The sequence below is a fragment of the Pristis pectinata genome, chromosome 2 (assembly GCF_009764475.1).
Source record: "Pristis pectinata isolate sPriPec2 chromosome 2, sPriPec2.1.pri, whole genome shotgun sequence".
Classification (NCBI taxonomy): domain Eukaryota; kingdom Metazoa; phylum Chordata; class Chondrichthyes; order Rhinopristiformes; family Pristidae; genus Pristis; species Pristis pectinata.
Genome location: NC_067406.1, coordinates 43,330,926 through 43,352,051, shown reverse-complemented (window position 1 = coordinate 43,352,051; position 21,126 = coordinate 43,330,926). Strand labels below are relative to the sequence as shown.

Below are 21,126 nucleotides of genomic sequence, written 5' to 3'. Positions count from 1 at the left end.
CTGTGGGAACAAATCCATTTTAAAGGAGACCAGCAGTTGAATTCTGTGGAGGATTCTAGCTACTTTTTTCCAGTGTTTCCCAACCCTAAACCATTCCCCCTTCTCTGCATGGAATTCTTCTCTGAACAAATAGTGTACTAGTCTCTCCACAGATGCTCCCTGGTTCATTGGGCATCTACTGCATTCTGTTTACATTTCAGAAGCTTTTACCTTATTCCATGTTTTCCAAGGATAAAACATTCACCTTCATGTCACAAAGCAGAAAATGTTGGAAGTACTCAACAGGTAATTTTCAGGTCAATAATGGGTTATCAGTAGGATGTCAATCTGAAAAGCAGCACTGTTTCTCTGTTTACGGATACTGCCTGGCCTGCTGACATTTCCAGCATTCTCTGTTTTTATTTTGGATTTCCAGCTTCTGCAGTTTTTGTTTTCTGATTAGCCTTTGTGTATTTTAATAGGTTTCCATATACAAACTTTTATGAAGACCCATGTCAACTAATTTGATTATAGCCTTAAATAACTCATGTATGTTTGTCAAGCACGATCTACCACTTGTAAAACAACTTTTATTCCATTTGATCTATTGTATTTCTTCTGAAACCATAAAGGCCCATACTGATAACACTTTCCCATAATTTGGTGATTGATAAAATCAAGCCGAAAAATTTTGGTATTCTTCCCATCTCGTTTTATCAGTTGGCACACTTCATTCCAGGCATGGAGTCATGGAGTCAGAGAGTTATAGAGCACAGAAACAGGCTCTTCAGCTCAACAGGTCCACGTCAATCAAGATGCCCATCTAAGCCAGTCGCATTTGCCCGCATTTGGCCCATATCCCTCCAAACTTTTCCAATCCATGTACCTGTCCAAGTGTTTTCTAAATGTTGTTAATGTACCTGTCTCAACCATTTCCTTTAGCAGCTCATTCCATTTACAGACCACCCTCAGGGTGAAATAGTTGCCCCTCAGATTCCTATTAAATCTCTCCCTTCTCAGTTAAACCTATGCCCTGTAGTTCTTGATTCCTCAACCCTCAACACTGGGAAAAGGTCCATTTTATAACCCCCAAATTTAAGGATTTTCTTCTCCTTACGGTATATTTCTGATATTTTTTCATATATCTACATTGCTGCTGGAGGTTTAATTTATGAGAGATAAACCATATTTTATGTAAAAAAATGGAATGATTCCAGTGATCCATAATGGGTATATGAATTACTCATGAGGATATACTCATTTGTAGGAAAAAATGGTTACAAGTTAAATGCAATGTTGAGTTACCTATTAATGCATTCACATTATGGTGATAATAGATGACTGGTTAAACAGTGCTGTGATTAGAAAGGTTGAGTGAAAGGTGTAACTGAAGGTCAAGCCTTTCACTTTGCTTGCTATCCTCAGTTCCTCAATGCAGTCCAAGTGAACCCTGCTATTCAAAACAAAGCATGTTTTCAGCCTTTGATTTGGATACTCCTCTATTTACTTACTGTCTCTATTATAGGTCAATTTTTTGGACACAGTAATTAAAGGGCAAACAGGGATTCCAACAGTATAGGTCCCACAGCTGGCTAACATTGTACATGCTTTCCTCTCTCCTGGTATGCATACATTCTAATCTGATGTTATCTCACAATCCCTAGTAAAGAACATTGTTGAGAATTTGAGCTGCATGGGTGCCTGCATTTGTGAATTGGTGGCATGCATATAACCAAGAGTTGCAATGTTTTGCATGTTGGTCAAATTGGTCAACATAACAGCACATACAGTGCTCACACAAGCTGCATGTATCCTGACGTCAAGGCAGGAGGTTTGGACAAGTGGGAAGGCAAACAGGTAAGTAGGTAATCAGATAGTCATTGGACCAGTGAGCAGCTTTGGGGGAGGAACTCACAGGTTGTCAGAACTCAATGACTAGCAGAAGCCAAAAGTGGTCACATTGGGTCTGCAAGAAACCAGGTGTAGGAGCTCATTGTGCAACTGCAATATTTACTATATCTTTGATATCTAAGTAATCAGTTTGCATTTGGACAATTCCCTCAAGACTGAATACTGAGAAATCATTTAGTTAAGTTCAAAGAGAATTACTTACACTGAGAAACTACTTCTTCTAGCTGGAGATTGTAGAATTTGGGTGCATAGTTTCAGGATTAGGAATTGGTAATGTAGGAGAGAGTTGGATTTTTAGCAAGGCTTTTGACAAGATTTCCATATTGCAGGTTGCAAAAAAAAGTAAACAAGAACATAAGAATATGAGAACATAACAAAAAATGTGTAGAACCTTAACTGTCCTTCTGGAAGTCCAAATATTCCACATACATTCCTGAACCCTACCCCTCTCACCTATTCACCACCCCCCAGCACATATTTTATTAGATAGAACAACAAAAAACTCTGACTTTCATTAATCCATGCATACTTTGCCCGATCCTATTTCTATTTTCGGAATTGCCACTACCTTAATGATAGATTCTACCAGCTTCCCTGCCACTGATGTCAGGGTACTTGATCTAAACTAATCTGCTCTTTCAATGATTTTTCAGCCTGTTGTTCCAGAAAAGCCAGTGGAATTCAAGATTGGTTCAGTGGCCACAGTGCTATTGTTGGCAGGTGATTTGATGTCTGGAAAGCTGTTTCTATCTGGATTCCACAGAGCCTGTACTTGACCCTTTATTAATGATTTGGACATAAACATTGGGGGCATGATAAAAGAGTTTGCAGATGGTACAAAAATTTGCCTTGAGGTTAACAGTGAGGAGAAAAGCTTCAGACTTCAGGAATATATAGATGATCTTAATGCTCGAAGGTGGGATTAGGCCAGGATGCTCTTTTTTGACCTACACAGATGTGATGGGCCACATACTCTCTTTCTTTGTGGTAACCCTTCTATGATTCTTGAAGGGAAATGTTATTATTCTGAAATTTATAAAGCTTTGGAATTCTCCTCCTCAATCTTAGATGCTTTGTCATTGAGTGTATTCAAAGCTGAGACTGATAGAATTTTGAACAGTCAGGGAACGTAAGGATCAGACAAGACAGTGAACATGAGGGAGGTATTGTATCTGCCACTGAGTGACCGAGCAGGTTCAAGGGGACTTTGCCCTACTTCCACTTCTATACATATTGTTTTTATATTATTATACGCGCTACTGATTGACGCTGGGATTGTTAAAAAGCACCTGAGATGACCCAGCTAAACCCATTTGTTAATTATGCATGGAGAATCTGACTTTTTGCAGCAGGAGATATCCCCCTACCAATTAAATGGAATCCTTGAAGCTTTGCTGGTAATTGATTTGGCAGGTTGTAGACCTCTACTGGATCTCTTTTGTTGAATGTGTTGGAGTTTCAGGAACTGTGAGACTGTACTGCCATAGAACTTCACTTGAACCACTTATGGGCCTATTATCACTTGTCCTTCATTCGGAAAGAGAAGAGGAGGAGATGGTCTGCACAACAGGTGACATGCCAGGAGTGTGCAATGGAGGTGGGGGTAAGGATATTGATTTGGCTTTAAGCTCAATAAGTATTCAAGGTGAACTTCTACAACATCACAACAAAGGGTGGTTAACTGGGCAAAATGATTATTCACTCAGCCCTGTCTTTACACTCATTTGAAGCCCACAAGCAGGAGGAAAATATGGGTTTAACATGACCCACTCTGGCAGCTGTAATGTCATTGATTGCCATCCTCAAGCATCAGTTGCATTGTTGGACCAGCTGGGATCTACTTTGCAGTATAATGTCCACTTGCAGTTGTCTGTTGAGTCTCCCACAACCTGATGATTATCAATCTTTGCAAATAGCTGGAAAGCACAAAGTAGCGGAGATGGACATGATGAAGTAGCAGATGGAAAAAGGCAATCATTATTACAAAATAAAGGGGAAGTGATTTAAGAGTGGCAAGAGGAAAAACTTTTTTCTTACGATGCCTGTGGTTGGAATGTGGAATGTGCCACCTGCAGACATGGGAAAGGCAGGTTCCATTGTAGCCTTCAAATGGGTATGGGACAAATATAGGGTGAAGGAAAGTTTTCAAAGCTAGGGAGGAAGGGTCACTGGTGGGATGGAACTAGTCAGTTGTTCTGGTGGAGAGTCATCATGGATACATTGGGTCAAATGGTCTCCTTCTGTTTCTGGAACCTTTCCATGTTTCTATGATTTTATAATCCTTGTGACCACTATTGACCTGAAACTTAATTGGACTAGCCAAATTATTACTTACATGTTAAAGACTGACTAATCCACAATGAGCAACTCAAGATTCCTGGTTACTCAAAATCTTTCCACTGTTTAAAAGATACAAGTTAGGAGTGTGATGGAATTCTCACCACTTGCCTGAACAAGTGTAACTCCCACAACAATAAAGAAGCTTTCCATCATTAAGAAAAAGCAGCCAGTTTTATAGATACCTGTCTCAAAAATTCCCTATGACTCTGACTGCACCTTTTCCAACATCACTTCCTAGCAGACATCACTTCAAAGGGTTTGATCTCCGCCTTTCCGAAGTTGTGATGCAAGCAAGCTAACGGGTCAGCCAATCACATTAAAGAATACTCACAAGGCTGCAGATCAGGAGGAGAAAAACAAATCTTTAGGTGACATAGTAAACATTTTGCAGGGTGCGTAACAAATATTGGAACGTATACCTAGGATTAGAAGAGAAACAGAATTTTTATAAATAATTCTTATAAATAATTTAACATTCAATGTATTTTGAAATACTTATCTGATTGAATTCCAATCCACATATACAGAACTAGTTTTTCAGACCTGAGATTTTGTGCTCCTTTAAAAGCTCATGAAGACCCCATGCCATAAAGAATTTTCAAGATATGTTAACTGCATCTAGTTTGGAAATACTTTATGTTCACACCAGTTTAGGTAATCTCCCTTGATTTTATTGGAAAAAGGCTACATATAGAGAAGCCTATGGAAGAGAGCTTAAAATATTGACATCATCTTTGGGATTTCTATGTAAAAATGATCGATGTGCAAAAATCATGAAGTTACTGACATCTGATTCTGCAATGACAACAAATACCAACGGCTTCACTCTTATTTCTCTCACATCCATTCATTATGTGCAAAGAGGATAAAGACCTGTTATTATATATCTTCACGTCTATTTCTTCCATTTCAAATTCCAGGAACTGGCATAAGTAGACCTCAACAGGAGGAACTTTTTTTATAATATACTTCGTGCTAGACTTGGGGACCTCAATTTAATTAAAACAGAAGTTATTACTTTTCTGCCCTTTTGTAATTGCAGAATTTGCTGGATCAATTACCACATCCTTAATAGTACAATAATACTGGAACCCTAGCCTGTAGTAAATTGGATTCAAAGGTGAAGAAATATGCACAAACCTTATTTTTATTCATGAACAGCAGGATACAAATCTGCTTCTTTCACATGAAGTAAACCTCCCAAAATGTGAACTTCCCCCAAGTAATCTGCAACAAAATTAAAGAGTGAGTGGATGAGATTGAAGCAGATGGATTTCAATGTAGGTAGGAATGAAGTCATTCATTTTGGACCAAAAGACATTAGACTCTTGTGACATTTAAATGGTGAAGAGCTGGGTAGAATAGCAGTTCAAAGAAATATATGGGTCTCGGAGCACAAATCACTAAAATATTTTAGTCAGGAACAGAAAAATAATCAGAAAGGTTGGTGACTAACCAGGTGGCTTAGAATATAAATTTAAGGCCTTTTCACTACACCTATGCAAATTCACAGTAAGACTACATCTGAAGTATTGAACATGATTCCACTTCTGAAAAGCCATGTTAACTTTATGAAGGTTCATATTCATATGAAGGTTCAATTCATATTCACTCTAATGTTAATGGGGCTTAAGGAGTTAGAGAGAGATTGAAGAGAATTATCTGAATTGGACACGTTCCCTGGAATACAGAAGATCAAAGAGAAATTTGATTGAAGATTTTTGAATTTCAAAATGAATTGAAAGGGGAGATCATGAGAAACATTTTCTACTGGCAAAAAGACACAGTGGACAAAAGGACATAACCTTTAAGTCAGAGCCATTAAGGGTGCAATTTAGGAAATATTTCTTCAGGCAAAGGAGAGAAGAATGATGAAACTTTCTCCCACAAAAGTTAATCGGTGCTAGCTCAATTAACAATTCAAGTCTGAGAATGGTTGATTTTTGCTAGAGATACAAAAGGAAACAACGCTATGACAGGTGGATAGAGTTTGATATAAATAATTGATGACTTCACTGAAGTCACAAGGGGCTGAATGGCCCATTTCTGTGTTAATGGTAACTAGTGCGTAAGTGTCTGGACTTCAAAAGTTCTTCATTGTCTGAAAGGTTCTTTTGGAAAGGTTATGAAAGGTGTTATATAAACACCATTCTTGCTTCTCTCTTTTATTATTCAGGATAATATTTTGAGAAACTCCAAGTAATAATTTCTGCTCTTTTTTACATAACTATCTAAGAAAATTGTTACCAGTAGAGCAACATTATTGACCCCCTTTCTTACCTTACATATTGTAATTGTAAGTTTTCAGACCTATAAAAGCAATTGTGTCCAGATTCGGAACTCACTGCACATGCATGATACATAACTTTGAGTTGCCTCACTGGTTTCAATCACACATACATGCAGGCAGTGCCATGTATGCTGTTCATTGACTAACACCTTTGGGGGAATGGAAATAGAGATCAGGCATCTCTAAGGCCACTTAACAGCAGTTTCTCTTACAGCAGAGGCATGGACAACAAAAATATCTTGTTATATAATCACATTGCTACTATTTCAGTTGCTAGGTACAGGGTCTAACCTACTGTACATAGTGGTCAAATATCACAGGGACCAAAGAAACAACTTTGGAATCAAAAATTGCTAAAGTAAGCACTGAGAGTGTATTGTAAACTGTTTTGGAGGCCCTGATGTAGGCAATGGACATCCATTCCTGCTCAAGAGCCAGCTCGTCCTTGAGGCATCAGTTATGTCGGCGATGGGATGGATTTGAAAAATATGCCAATGGAACTTAGCAGCTAGAGCATGGCTGGAATGCCAGATGAAGTACAATGATTTCACAAGGATGTTAAAGTAAGAATACTGCTCTATTACCCTCAACTCACTCCTCCATCATTTATAATGTCACTAATAATAACAATCACAAAACTACTTTCATTCCCTTCATTCTCCTACAAGTATCATGTAGGATAACTCTGCACTAAATTAGCATTAAGTGTGGGGTCTTCACCTTAAAAGCATGATCCTTGTAAATAATATTAAGTGGAATTACCTCTCGCAGAGAGCTAGCACAGACTCAAAGGGTTAAGTGGCCAGTACTGTGCTCTTCCCATTCTATCATTCCATGAAAATGTTTGTTTATTTAATTGATATTATTAGTTGTCTTGTCAAATTGCAACATATATATATATATAAATATAAATATATAAAAATATAAAAATATAAAACTATATAAATATATTATATAAATATATATACACACACACACACCTGTATAATTTTAAAGATATTTGCACACTGTAGACACATCAAAAACCTAAAACCTGTCCACAGATTTTGCTCAAACATTAATTCAAATTATAACAAAATAGACAGACTAATTAGGGATATGCCATTTGTAATATTTCTTATCAAAGAAAACGTGGACCTATATGTATTTATCTGAACAACCACACATTGTAGAACTAATGTGAGGTTCTTAAAGGTAAGCAAGGCACTCTCATTACTACATTCTTTAAAAGATGTCCTTTCTTTTAAGATTTCCTTTGTTTTGTGCACAATACAAGATTATCCCACAGACCTACTCATTAAATTATAAGATTGACATGGCCTTACTGGATCATAAATCAAATATATTAATTTCTATGCAATTTACCAATGTCAGAAAACTGAATTTTACCACCTTTGTTAACATGTGTTTTCACTTTTACAGAAAAATGGAAACTTCAAAATCATCCATCTGGCTGCAGTCAGTGAATTAATCAACTGATCAATTTTCTTTGCAATCTCCAACTTGTATGACAGTTAGCTTCCTTTCGTGCTCAAAAGCCACTGAACCATCAATCATGTGAATGCTGCAAAAGGGAGCAGGATGTCTTCAAAGGTACAGGACATTCTAAAGAACACTTCCCAACCTCACAATTCTGCTGGCATAGATGAACATCTGACATGCTGCCTGCAGATATAGGTATCTGTCACTTTGAAAAATCTAATGTTACAAACAATATCCCCAGAGTTTCTGAATACACAGACAGCATATCAGGTAGATGTCTTTCAGGAGATGCAGAAAGTTGAACAGTACTACAGTGATCAAAAAGGAAAAACAGGTACAGACAGTTTATATTAAAGATAACATAGAATTAGCAGCAGTACTGAAGGATAGCATAAGATTACATTAATCCCGCTAAACTCTTTGCTTCCATAAAACAATTTATGGCATTTCTTATCAGATTAATTTTTATTGATGCCTATATTGTTCAATGTGTATTTAAGATTTTACTTTCTGATAGATTTTTGCAACAGGATAGATGTGTGCCATTAGTTCTGGTAGATACCATGAAAAATGGCATTGGAGTCACTGTGTTGTGTATTCCAATATGCTGTGATTATTATACACAATGAAAACAAGCCTTTGTTGTTCATGAACTTTGATGAATAATTGCTTTAAAGACTAATAATTATTTAATAACTATTATTAGATAACCCCAAAATCAGTCCCTCAGTTTGAGATTTCTTGTTTGTAAAATGTATACTTGATGATTTTTGTAACTATCACACACAACAGTTAAACTAACAAAAGATATGATGATGTTATCATATTGGGCATCATGAGATATATTCTTTCAGGACATCAGCTGGCTTCTTTAACTGTGAACGTAATGGCCAACATTTTTTTGCTGGCTTTTATTGTTTTCAATTGCCTGAATTTAGTGCAAAAGATTGAGAAATTTCAAACACATTAAGTTTAGTGCAAATTGAAGTTCTAAATTCATTTGCACAAGTTTGATAAACATCACTCAAGAAACCATGTCATCCATAAAACTAATCCCATCTTCAGGACAGTTAATCACTATTAAGAGCTTCCTCTGATTGGGTCTGTATTTGAACCTTTTTGGAGACTCTTTATAGGTGCAAGTTTCAAAATGTTTCAATTTTTTCACAATTCTACTTTATGAAATAGACTATTAAGATCTAATACAAATATAAATAGCTTGAAGTATTTTTTACCTTTTTTAAATTGAGTTCTGTACATCTGGAGGAATAGACACTGATGGAAAAGTTTATTTCCAGCTCTTTTAATTAAAACCTATCAAGATTCTAAATGTAGAAAATATATTTTTTTACGGTTTCAAAATTCCATTCCAAGATGTTGCTTCAATGCATTAACTTATGGCAGATTTTATTTTCAATGAGTGATCAGAATCGTGAACAAATCTTAAATCTAGTGCAATGGTTCAATTTGCACCCATATCATTGACTATGCCAAAAAGTGATAATATTTAGTTAAATTATAATAAAAATATTTAAATATCATTGAAGATGCCATGTAGGTACCATAAGTACTCATAACTTAAGTTCCTTTAAAACAGATGAGTTTTTTTATCTTTTTATTATTTGTAGATATCTAATGCTGTTAATTAAATGTATCATAACTGTAATTTTTTTTATGTTTGTTGCACCTTGATGAACTTGTTTGCAGCTGCTATTATCAGGATAACACGAGTAATCTTTTACCTGCTTTACTAACATGATGTTTTCTTCACATTGCGGTTACTTTCCTCAAAGATGAACAGTCACCTACTACAATGTAAAGTATTTACAAGTTGCATGCAGAACAGTTACTTGCTGGGGCATGGCAATAATTCACACCATTGCTGCTTTCGATCAATCGTAAATGATGAAACCTTCATGAACTGATGTGAAACTGTATGTTGCAGGAGGGTGTCCTGAATCATTCACTGTCGCAACATTCCCTGTCTTTTTAGATATCAAAATGAAAGAAATGACCTTTTTTTTATTAACTGAGAGCTTGTCAGGAAACAAATAATGCAATAGACCTTACACAATTTGTGACTTGTTACAAGAGAAATAATTCATTTCATAGTTTGACTACAGTGAACATGTCATTCTTTATTCTCAAGATCTTTCACATTTCCTGCAGGCATTGATGGGAAAAAATTGAATATGCTGTCAATGAGTTTAAGGTGTCATTGCAGCCAATATGTATGGTCAATGATGTTGGTTTCATACAGGAGCCAAATAGGTGTTGAGCTTTATTTGTGTATGATTGGCAAATAGTCAATATTTTTTGTACTGTTTATGATTAACTCAGCAACTCTCGTGAAATGGGTTATTCAATCTGGTGTATTCCGGCACTGGTGTTTTTTATTCAAAGCCTGCACCTCCCAGAGGGAAGCTTTTAGTAGTAGTTTTCAGTCATTGCTGTAAAGTAAACTTGGTGATGAGAAGAATGGAAGTTTTCAGGCCTTGTTCTGCAGTGTTTGTGAAGAAAGTGGCTGGGAGTAGGGAACTACTTCTTCAAGCAGATAGAAGAGTGTCAAGCCCAAAAACCAAATGGCAGTGATTTGAGGTGACAGAGCAAGTGAACATAAAGAGTATAGCACCCACACCATTTTAGCTGTGGTCTGGGACTTCGAAACCTAATTTCCTGCTTGGGAGAAATGTCCACAGTGCACGTCACTCAGTGAGCCCTCAGTGATCTTACCAAACTCCCGAACGAGCTCGGCAGTCCTTCATATCAGCGCTCATCTCATCCACTCACACAGGAGGTGATGTGATCGGCCATATTGCACACTGACACCAACTTTAAAGACATCCTTTCTCGAAAAACTCTTTCTTCACATTAATGGCAGGACTGCCCAACAGATGCACAATGCTATGCTGCAAATTATGACAGGGCAAGGACTGAGGTCTGGAATTTTTCTGCCATATATCCCAACAGTTACCCACTTATCCCAAGTTTTACCTTTGTCAACTTGTCCATCAAACAATCACCCAACAATCCTCACCAATGATTTCAAAGTGCATCATGAAATTAGGACCAGAGTACAGAAATGGAAACATTAAAATGCATTGTCAGAGGACCAGACTGATTGATTTCTACCAATTCCAATTTTTGTTGCACACCTCTATTTTGAGGATCAGAGTTCGGACTGGAAACAAACAATGTCATAAGAACCATTGTCCAACAATAATTTAAATGTGCAATGCTTCAAGCACTCCATTGTGTCCTAACACCACAAACAATTTTATGAGATTGGTTGAATTGACTTCCCCTTTTGTTATTGATCTATTTAGCTACCTGACTACCAACCCACCAACCCACCTACCATCTCCCTGCCCACCACGATAGCTGGTGTCATAAGGTCACACAGCATGGAAACAATCCCTTCCATGCCAGCCATCAAGTACATATACATACAAAACTCACCTTTCCAAATTATACTTCATCTGCCACATTATTGCCCTCTCATTTCACTTAGATATACCTCTTGAAGCCTCTTTGCATCTTCATTACGCCTATGTAGTATGAGAGCACATGGCTGTCACGTGACAGTAACAATGCTGACCCCCCCCGGTCGGCAGACAGCATTGCTTATCGGATCGGAAGTTACACCACTGTCAACCAAGGTTTGGCTCCACCCCACCCATCAGGTGTGGGCATAGGGATTGGCCTTGGAGAGCACCTTTGTTCCTGAACTTGCCTGACCATTGGCCTTGGCAGGCACCTTTGTCCTTAACCTCCAAACTATTGGCCTGTCTAAATTACCTGGCTTGGCTCTACCCAGCCTTCCAGCACTATAAAGAGTGTTGCACTTCCCTGGCCCTTCCTCTTTCCACTTCCCCAGGAATAGTGAGACAATGCTGCATAGACCACTGTTAAGAGTGTGCACCACCATGTGGTTTGGGACCATCTTAGTCAGATTCCAGGGAGTGTTAGGGCCAACGCTTGTCTGGGTCAAGGAGTTCAGGCATTGAAGTGTTTATCCTTTGATGAGCTGTACCTTGTTTATTGTGTGTGTGTGTGTGTATCTCATCCTTGTTGCGACTCCCCCCTCACGTTCACGGTCTCCTGCATGTGTGTGTGTGTGTGACTGTGCATCCGTTCCCATTCATTCTGTCCCCGCGTTTGCCTTTGTGATTAAGCTATTTTTAAAATCCAAAGATCGTGTCCAGAGTCCTCCATCTTTAAGATTCCAAAAGAACCTTTTCACACAACACCCTCACATTCTGACTTAGTGTTCTGTCATCAGCAAACCTGGAAATGTTACATTTGCTACACTGAGACAAATTATTGACATAGACTGTGGATAATTGGAGCCCCAGGACTGATACTTGCATTACCCCACTAATCACAACCTGCTGACTGAGAAACACCCATTTATTTCTACGCTTTGTTTCTCATCTGTTTGCTCATTCACAATCTATTTGCCTGCATTTGACCCATATCCCTCAAAACCTTTCTTATCCACGTATCTGTCCAAATGTCTTTTAAATATTGTACCTGCCTCAACCACTTCCTTTGGCAGCTCGTTCCATATATACGTACCAAGCTCTGGGTGAAAAAGTTGCCACTCAGGTTTCTATTAAATCTTTCCCCTCTCACCTTAAACCTATGTCCTTTAGTTCTTGATTCCCCAACCCTGGAAAAAAGACTGAGTGCATTCACGCTATCTATGCCCCTCATGATTTTATACACCTCTATAAGATCAGGCTTACACATCTGTAAGATTCCAGGCCAACAGGTTGCTGGCTCCTTGTTTTCTTTCTCCCTGTTTTCAAAATGGTGGGGTCATATTTGTCCCCTATATGCAGCTACTAATCCAGAATCTAAAGAATTTTGGAAGATGATAACCAAAGTAACTACTAACTGTAACTATCTCTTTCAAAACCCTGAGGTACGGATGATCAGATCCTTGGAATTTATCAGTTTGCGAACTCATTCACTTACCTGGCAGGGGAGAGACTGTGGTCAAAAAGACCGTTCTCCCAGGATGAGGCTAGCCCATTGCACTTCGGGTGTGCTGACATCTGTGATGTCCCCAAATGCGGGATACTGACTGCAAAATTTCTGGTAGTGGGGGACTGTGTTTGCCCTCTCTTATATCCTTTTGGCAGGCACAGTAGTATAGCGGTTAGCATAATGCTACTACAGCGCCAGCGACCCGGGTTCAATTCCTGCTGCTGTCTGTAAGGAGTTTGTATGTTCTCCCCATGTCTGTGTGTGTTTCCTCTGGGTGCTCTGGTTTCCTCCCCCATAAAAAAAAATACATTTTTTTATTTCCTGATTTGTGCTGAACCCTTTTTCCAATAACTGTCAGTTGTCAGGTCAGACTTTGTAGCCGAATGATGAGAGATGGTCCATGTGGAGCGCAGTAAAATAGGTGGTCTTTCACTCCTATCCCTAAATCAACCCTCTAATTCTTGTAGTCTTAGCAGTCAAAACTTTCCCCTACTCTACTCCTCTGAAAATATAACTTTGCAACATTTCCTTGCAAACATTAGGTTAGAAATTGACACCCATGTCACAAGGATGACAAGATAAATCGAACAAAAAAATGTGCAGAAGCACAGGGAAGGGAATAGGTAGATTGATTTACAAAATTTGGCTGTTTTTGGACATTTTAACTGCAGAGAAATGACTGCTGTGAATTGAATTTCTCCCCCAGAGTTTCCATTGTGTTGTCTCTCTTCATTTCTGTCACCAGCAAAAACAAAGTCACTGACATCCCAGTTCTGTAAGATAATGTAAATAAAGTATATTCTGTGTTGTTCCTCTTTGCTACTTGAAAAAATATTATGCTCGTACCCATACATTTAAAAAAAGCCTTCACAATGGCAATGAAATAACACTTAATTCTTTGATAAGTAACAGATGATCTGAGTAGATTCTTCCATTTGTAGAAGGAATATGCTCCCTTATTTGGATTGGAGATTTTGAAACAATACTAAAACAACAGGGAAGGTTTTTTGAGAAATTCCAACATTTCAATATCCACACTTGATGCAGAGAATATATGGGATATTACCCTGGATCTGGGATTGAACATCTGTTTGGCTTATTTAGAGGGTGCTCCATTAAGCCAACCTGAATAATATTAGTAAATTAGTTATTCTACCATTAGCTTAGGCACAGTGTGAAAATATTGGAAGTGATTTAACTAATGATTTAGCAGAGACCAACAAATCATTGGCAGACCAAAGTTATATCTTCAAATTGATTTTATTAGTGTAATATCATCAGAATGCTGCAGGCATAAAGTCATTTCTAGTGAAAAATAATGGTGAAAAAAATGTTGCCGGAATTGTGCATCTTGATTGATGTTTCACAATGGCACTATTAACAATACATTACACAAACAAAAGATTAATTTGATTTTTACTGTTCCTTAACTGTCACGTTAGGTCAACGGGTCTCCCCCAGCAGAGATATTCCCTTTGTTTTACCTAACCCCTCCCCATCTTCTCTGCTACTGAAAAATAACCTGTTTTCTCTCTTTCACAGTTCCAATAAAGGGTCCTGGGCCTGAAACTTTACTGTTTCTCTTTCTACAGTGGCTGGCTGTCCTGCTGAGTGCTTCCAGTATTTTCTGCTTTTATTTCAGATTTCCAGCATCCACAGTTTTTTTTTAATTTTCATTTAACAGATGTCTTAACAGGCTTTAAGGTTCAAAAATCTCCAGAGTCTGATGAGATGTATCCCAGCTGATTTCAGAGACAAGGGAGCAGATTACAGGGACATTGACCAAAATGTTCATATTCTCTTTGGCCACAGAGGAACTTCCAGGTGACTGGACAATAGTGAATGTGGTACCTTTATTCAAGAAGGGCAGGAGGAATAAGCCAGGTAATTGCAGGCCTGTGAGTCTAACACCAGTAGTAGGGAAATTACAGAAGAAAAGTCTATGGGACAAGATTAATCTGCACTTCAAAAGAAATGGCTTAACCAAAGATAGTCAGTGTGATTTTGTTAAGGGGATATCCTGTCCGAGAAATTTGATATGATTTTTCAAGGAGGTGACAAAGTGGGTTGATCAGAGCAGTGCATTTTTTTTTAGAACACTACAGCACAGTGCAGGCCCTTCGGCCCACAATGTTGTGCTGACATTTTATCCTGCTCTGAGATCTATCTAACACTTCCCTCCCACATAGCCCCCCAGTTGATTTAAATCTACATAGACTTCAGCGAAGACTAATAAGGCCAGAATATGCACAATGAATGGTAAGAAACTAGGAGATAGTGAGGAACAGGGGAACCTTGTTGTCTATGTCCATGGATCCCTGAAGACAGCAGCAGAAGTGGAGAATGTGGTTCAGAAGACATGCAGGATAATTTCCTTCATTAGCCAGGGCATAGAAGACAAGAGCAGCTATGTTATGGTACAATTCTATAAAATGTTATTTGGGGCAGATCTGAAGTCTTGTGTGCAGTTCTGGTCACCATCAATAGTAGGGATATGATTGCATCAGAGACAGTGTAGAGGAGATTCACCGGAATGCATGCTTTAACAGGGAGAACTATGACACACCCACATGAACCCCCACATTTTGTATAATTTAATTTATTTATGTTTTTCTTTTGAATGTTGTGTATCTGAAGCTATGTGCCTTTGATGTTGCTGCAAGTAAGTTTTTTATTGCACCTGTGCAGATGTGTACTTGTGCATATGACAGTAAACTCAACTTTGCATTCCAAAGACGTATGGGTTAGGAAATTGTGAGCATGCTATGTTGGTACCAGAAGCGTGGTGACGCTTGCAGGCTGCCCCCAGAACAGTCTACGCAAAAGATGCATTTCACTGTGTGTTTTGATGTACGTGTGACTAATAAAGATCTTTCTCTCTCTCTCTCTCTTTTGAGGATGTCACTTAGGCTGCAGTAGTTCAGCTGTTAGAAGAGACTAAGTGGACTGAGCTTGTTTTCTTTGGAACAGAGAAGGCTGGGGTGAAGTTGATTGAGGTATGCAAAATAATGGGGGACATAGATAGGGCAGAAGCTTTTTGTCTTAGCAGAATTGTTTATAACCAGACAACATAGGCTAAGGGCAAAGGATAGGGGCTGGATGTTATTTGAGGAAGATTTTTTTCCCCCAAGCAAATGGTTGAAATATGGAATGCACTGCCAAAACGGGTGGCGGAGGCAGGTACTCTCACAACAGTTATTCAGCATTTAATTGGGTATCTGAAACACCTTGACGGCCACAGGCTGAGCACTGGTAACATGGATAAATGTTTGATAGTCGGCTCTGACATGGTGGGCCAAAGGTTCTGTTTCTATGTTGTATAGGTCTTATACTCTGATTATGTAACTGAACATTAGGATTACCTGAGTCATTGGTTTTGTATCTGTCACAAATTCCGCACCCTGGTCACCTATGCTATCTACTTTTTCCATGTCTCAGGTTGAACCAGAACGTTGCTAACTTTGACACCCTATTCAAGCATGACTGGACATTCTGATTCACATTTACTCCACTGAAAAGACAATCAACAGTTTTTGTTTCTGCCCAAACTCCAGCCTTATATTGTTGAATTGTTGACAATTCCTTCATCATCTTCAGATCTGTCTATTCTGTTGTTTTCCAGGTTTTTCCCATACTTTTTATGTTAAATATTCAAAAATTTTGCTGCTTGAATTCAGTTCCATAGAGAATCCCATTATACAACAATATGCTTGTAAACATCTTGCAAGACAGAATGTATTAGATAAAGGGAATTCCCTTGCTGAAGATAACTTGGATATGGTGTGCAACAGAATGTGACCATTTAGCTCTTGATAACGATGTATTCATTTATCCCAGCAGCAGTATGGATGTTCCAACGTGACACAAACCCCTCCAACTAGTCAGACATTTCCCAAGATCCAGAGCTGACAATGTCTCAGTACCGAAAACTTCCTTACATAACATCCAACTATTTCAGCTAAACAAAGAATACATTTATACTTTTGTATGAAACATTGTACAATAACCACAATCGGGGCTAACAAGTGAGCAAGTAAACACATCCAGTGACTATGGTACAGATATTTTATGAGCATATTGACACCCAAGAATCTTCACACACAGCAGGGTTCAGGGCTGCTAATTTGGAAACATTTGTTTGTAAATGTTTGGATGTAGGGATCACCAGTAAATTTGGAATTTATTGGCCATCCATAGGAAAGGTGATCGTAAGCTGTTCTGAAACAAACTGGGAGTAACTTGGCATCCCATTCAAAGGGTGGTGAGAAGTCACCTCAATAGATGTATGTTGGGATCTATCTTTAGGTTGAGTAAGGTCAGCTGACTCATTTAATCAACTGACACAATGAGCCTGTAACTTCATTGTCATTTTATTCCTTGTTTAGTTTCAGTTTTGATTTTAAAATGAATTCAAATTCAAAAATTGCATAAACTTATTAAGTGAATCTATCTTTCTGACTTAGTTGTCTGGCTCTCTTCAGGGTTGATCCAGTAATATAATCCTTACCATATTATATTGAGGTACTTGTGTGTTCAACAGCAATAGCAAAATATGGATTTGATTGAAAACTGGTGCAACATTGGCAGATGAAATTTAATCCTGGCACATGTGAGATGATGCATTTTATACAGTAAATAGTAGGATATTAAGGAATGTTGATGAACAGAGAGACCTAGGGGTCCAAGTCCATGAAAGTAGCAACACAGTTCAATAGATTGGTGAAGAAGACAGATAGCATGTTTGCCTTTGTAGGTCGGGGCATAGAATATAAGAGTTGAGTAGACAAGTGGTATCTTCCTCCCAGGGTCGAAATGTCTAATACTAGAGGGGACGTATTTAAGGTGAGAGGGGGTCAGTTCAAAGGAGGTGTGCAGGGCAAGTCTTTTACACAGAGTGATGGGTGTCTGGAATGCACTGTTAGGGGTGGTGATAGAGGCAAATACGATAGAGGCGTTTGAGAGGATCTTAGATAGGCGCGTGAATATGCAGAGAATGGAGGGTTATGGACATTGTGTAGGCAGAAGGGATTAGCTTAATTCGGCATTTAATTACTAGTTTAATTAGTTCAGCACAACATCATGGGCTGAAGGCTTGTTCCTGTGCTGTACTGTTCTATGTTGTTCTATGTCCTCTAGTTGGGATGTTGTTGCAACTTTTCAAGTCACTGCTCAGGCTGCAAATGGAGTATTGTGTGCAATTCTGGTCACCCCACTATAAAAATGATGTTGGTGTACTGAAGAGAGTGCAGAGGAGATTCACCAGAATATTGCCTGGATTGGAAGACTTTAGTTATGGGGAGAGCTTGAAGGAAGCTGAGGGGTGACCTGATAGAAGTATATATGATTATGAGAGGCATAGATAGGGTAGATAGTCTGAATCTTTTTCCTATGCCAGGGGTATCAAAAACAAAAGTGCACAGGTTTAAGGTGAGGGGAAGAGATTTTAAGGGCATCAGAGGGGTAAGTTTTATACACAGAGTGGTGGGTATCTGGAATTGGGAGGTGGTGGAATCAGATACAATTGCAATGTTTAAGAGGCTTTTAGAGAACAATTGCATAGATTAGGCATCGAAGGATACGGTCCTAATGTGGGCAAATAGGATTAATGTGGACAAGCAAAAAGGTCGGCATGAACATATTGGGCTGAAGGACCTGATTCTGTGCTGCAGAAATCTATGACTCTATAACAAAATCATTAGTAATTCTCCGCATTCAATAGGTGGCTTATTGATGTGAGGAATAAACAATAATTTAAACATGCTACTTTATTTTAACTTTATGATACATTGATGATATAATGTTTTAATTTGAATAAATCATCTCTTGCTTTTCCATTCATAATCAGGAGAACATTCAAGTTGGGGCAAGAAAGAGTAATGGCTACCCTGAAACTTATCCTAAGAGTACATTTTTAAGCTGAGGAAGATGTTTGCCTCATAATATTGATGACACATGCCAGTGTTCACCCAAGAGCTGGCAAATTTAAATTCCTCCTCGCACCTCTGATAAAAATGATTTAGTGATGAAGTTTGATATTCAACCCAAAAAATGGTGGTCCAAGTTAAGGCACTTCAACTGCGATATCAAGGTTTAAAGTGACCTCAGACTTGTGTCAGGAAAGTCTCTGCATGCTATGATTGAACTGAATTTGTGTAGTCTCCACCAAATTAGCAATGCAACACTCACCCAAGTTAATTACACTGAATTGTCAATCAGAAACAGAGCATAACAACAATGGATTTGGGAAATGAAAATGTCATATTGGTTTGAGAATGATTTAACTGTGAGACATTCCCTGTCTAGATCTCTTTGCCTCTCTGCCTTGCCAACAGCCTTACAGCCATCTAAATGACCAAGCTTTTGAATACCCACTTCTAATTTCTCCTCTGACTGAGAAGTAACTTGGATTTTTTTTCTTTATTAGAAATGCAATATAAAGAACTGTTGGTTCAGTGATGATAGTGAAAAGGAATCTGGACTCATGATCATTCATTTTGCTTAGAGGCTGTGCTTTGCTGAACAGCTTTAAATTTAATTAGTAGGTGGACAAATAATTTTGGAGAAGATCTTATTTCTTATAAGTGTCTTGAATTACATATATGTACAAAAAAACTAGAACTGTCTACAGTCCCCATAAATTGAAAAGGTGTGCAGCATGTCTCACAGACTTCATTGATATGATACATTTCCTCTTTGTAGCAATTCAGTTGCTGCTCCCTAAGGTCTGTGCCTCAATAAGTGTCTTCTACTTTTATTACCTGTATCATGTTTTGTCAGAAAAGACAAACAAGGGACATCATGCTTCACCTCACACCATGAAATAAAACTAATTGCCTTGCTTTTTAACTATTATGTATCACTACATACATGTATCCACTCATTTACTGTTCCTAAAACTGAGGGAATATTAAAGTGATGTTGGAGAATATAAAGAATCTTTGAGTACATTTATTGCTATCACACCCAGCATCTGAGGTTTCAACCCTATCGACTTTTTTTTTGTCTACTTACTGGAAAATGTTATCACTCACTGACGGGTATTTTATCTTAGCTTTTAATTTGGTTAATACATTGGCAACATGTCTGATAAAGTTACAATGAGGAAAGTATTGTGATGATATCAACAGCATATCTAATGTGAAGTGGTTGAGTTGGGCTTCACTAAAATTGCCACTGTCACATCAATCCAAAATCCTCTCCAGGTGTCTTTTGTTACAAAAGAAGCAGTGTAAGTAATGAAATTTTATCTGAAGCCAGGTACTGCAGACTCCCCCACATCTTGTCCTTCACATTCCTCAGAGACATCATCTCACACTCTTTAATACCTAGCTCAATGTGAAGCAGGTAATTGCTCAAGAAATTCAGAGGTTTTCCTGGGCACCTGATAAGCATAGCCTTATGAGTATGCAGCCACCCATTATTTTAACACTTAGAAATTGGAGTTACCAATTTTTTGTTGTGGTAATTGAGAGCTGCACTGGCAGCAGTGCCCAATTGGATGTCGCAAAAAAATCAGGAAATAGGAAAAAGAAACTCAGTTAAAATTGTTATGGTGCTTTACCCCAATACATGTGTAAAAGAAAATTACCAGCACTGTTCCCAATGGCAGCTGCCTGCAGCCATTGCAACTCCTCCCTCATTACTGATATGAAGCATGTGAAGGCTGTCAGAGCCTTAAAGAACCTCTCTCCATGGCAGTCACAAGGCAATTGCTGAAAATGCAGTGAAGTGAAATCCGGGTCTTTAGTATGTCTGGCCATTCCACCATGATCGTCTACACAAACTGAGTGCGGCAATAGTTTCGGCACTGCTGTGAGGCACTGGTTCATCACAGTGGCAGAGATTGCTGAATGTATCCATGCAGTGAACTATATAGAAGGACAGCTATAAGTTCTGGGACATTCATATCCATAAGTTGAAACTGACAGATGCTGACAGCAATACATGAATTGAACAGTGGGGATCCTTTAAATGACATCCCCTTGCTGATCTGCTGTGGGGTTTACTCCTTTTTGTTACTTATAAACACAGGTCTTGGGTTGCACCTTCAATATACAGTTTCTTTCAATAGATACATAAATGGGCACTGCAAACCAGATAATGACTTTAGCTGTGTGACTGAGGCCATAAAA

The 21,126-nt window shown here is 38.4% G+C and overlaps 1 non-coding gene across 1 annotated transcript; it reads left to right on the top strand.

Moving 5' to 3' along the window:
* Window positions 1-12,974: 12,974 nt before the first annotated feature.
* LOC127567571 (U1 spliceosomal RNA) lies at window positions 12,975-13,137 on the top strand. The gene has a single exon (XR_007955913.1). It is a non-coding gene; the product is annotated as a U1 spliceosomal RNA (small nuclear RNA).
* The last annotated feature ends 7,989 nt before the right edge of the window (window positions 13,138-21,126 follow it).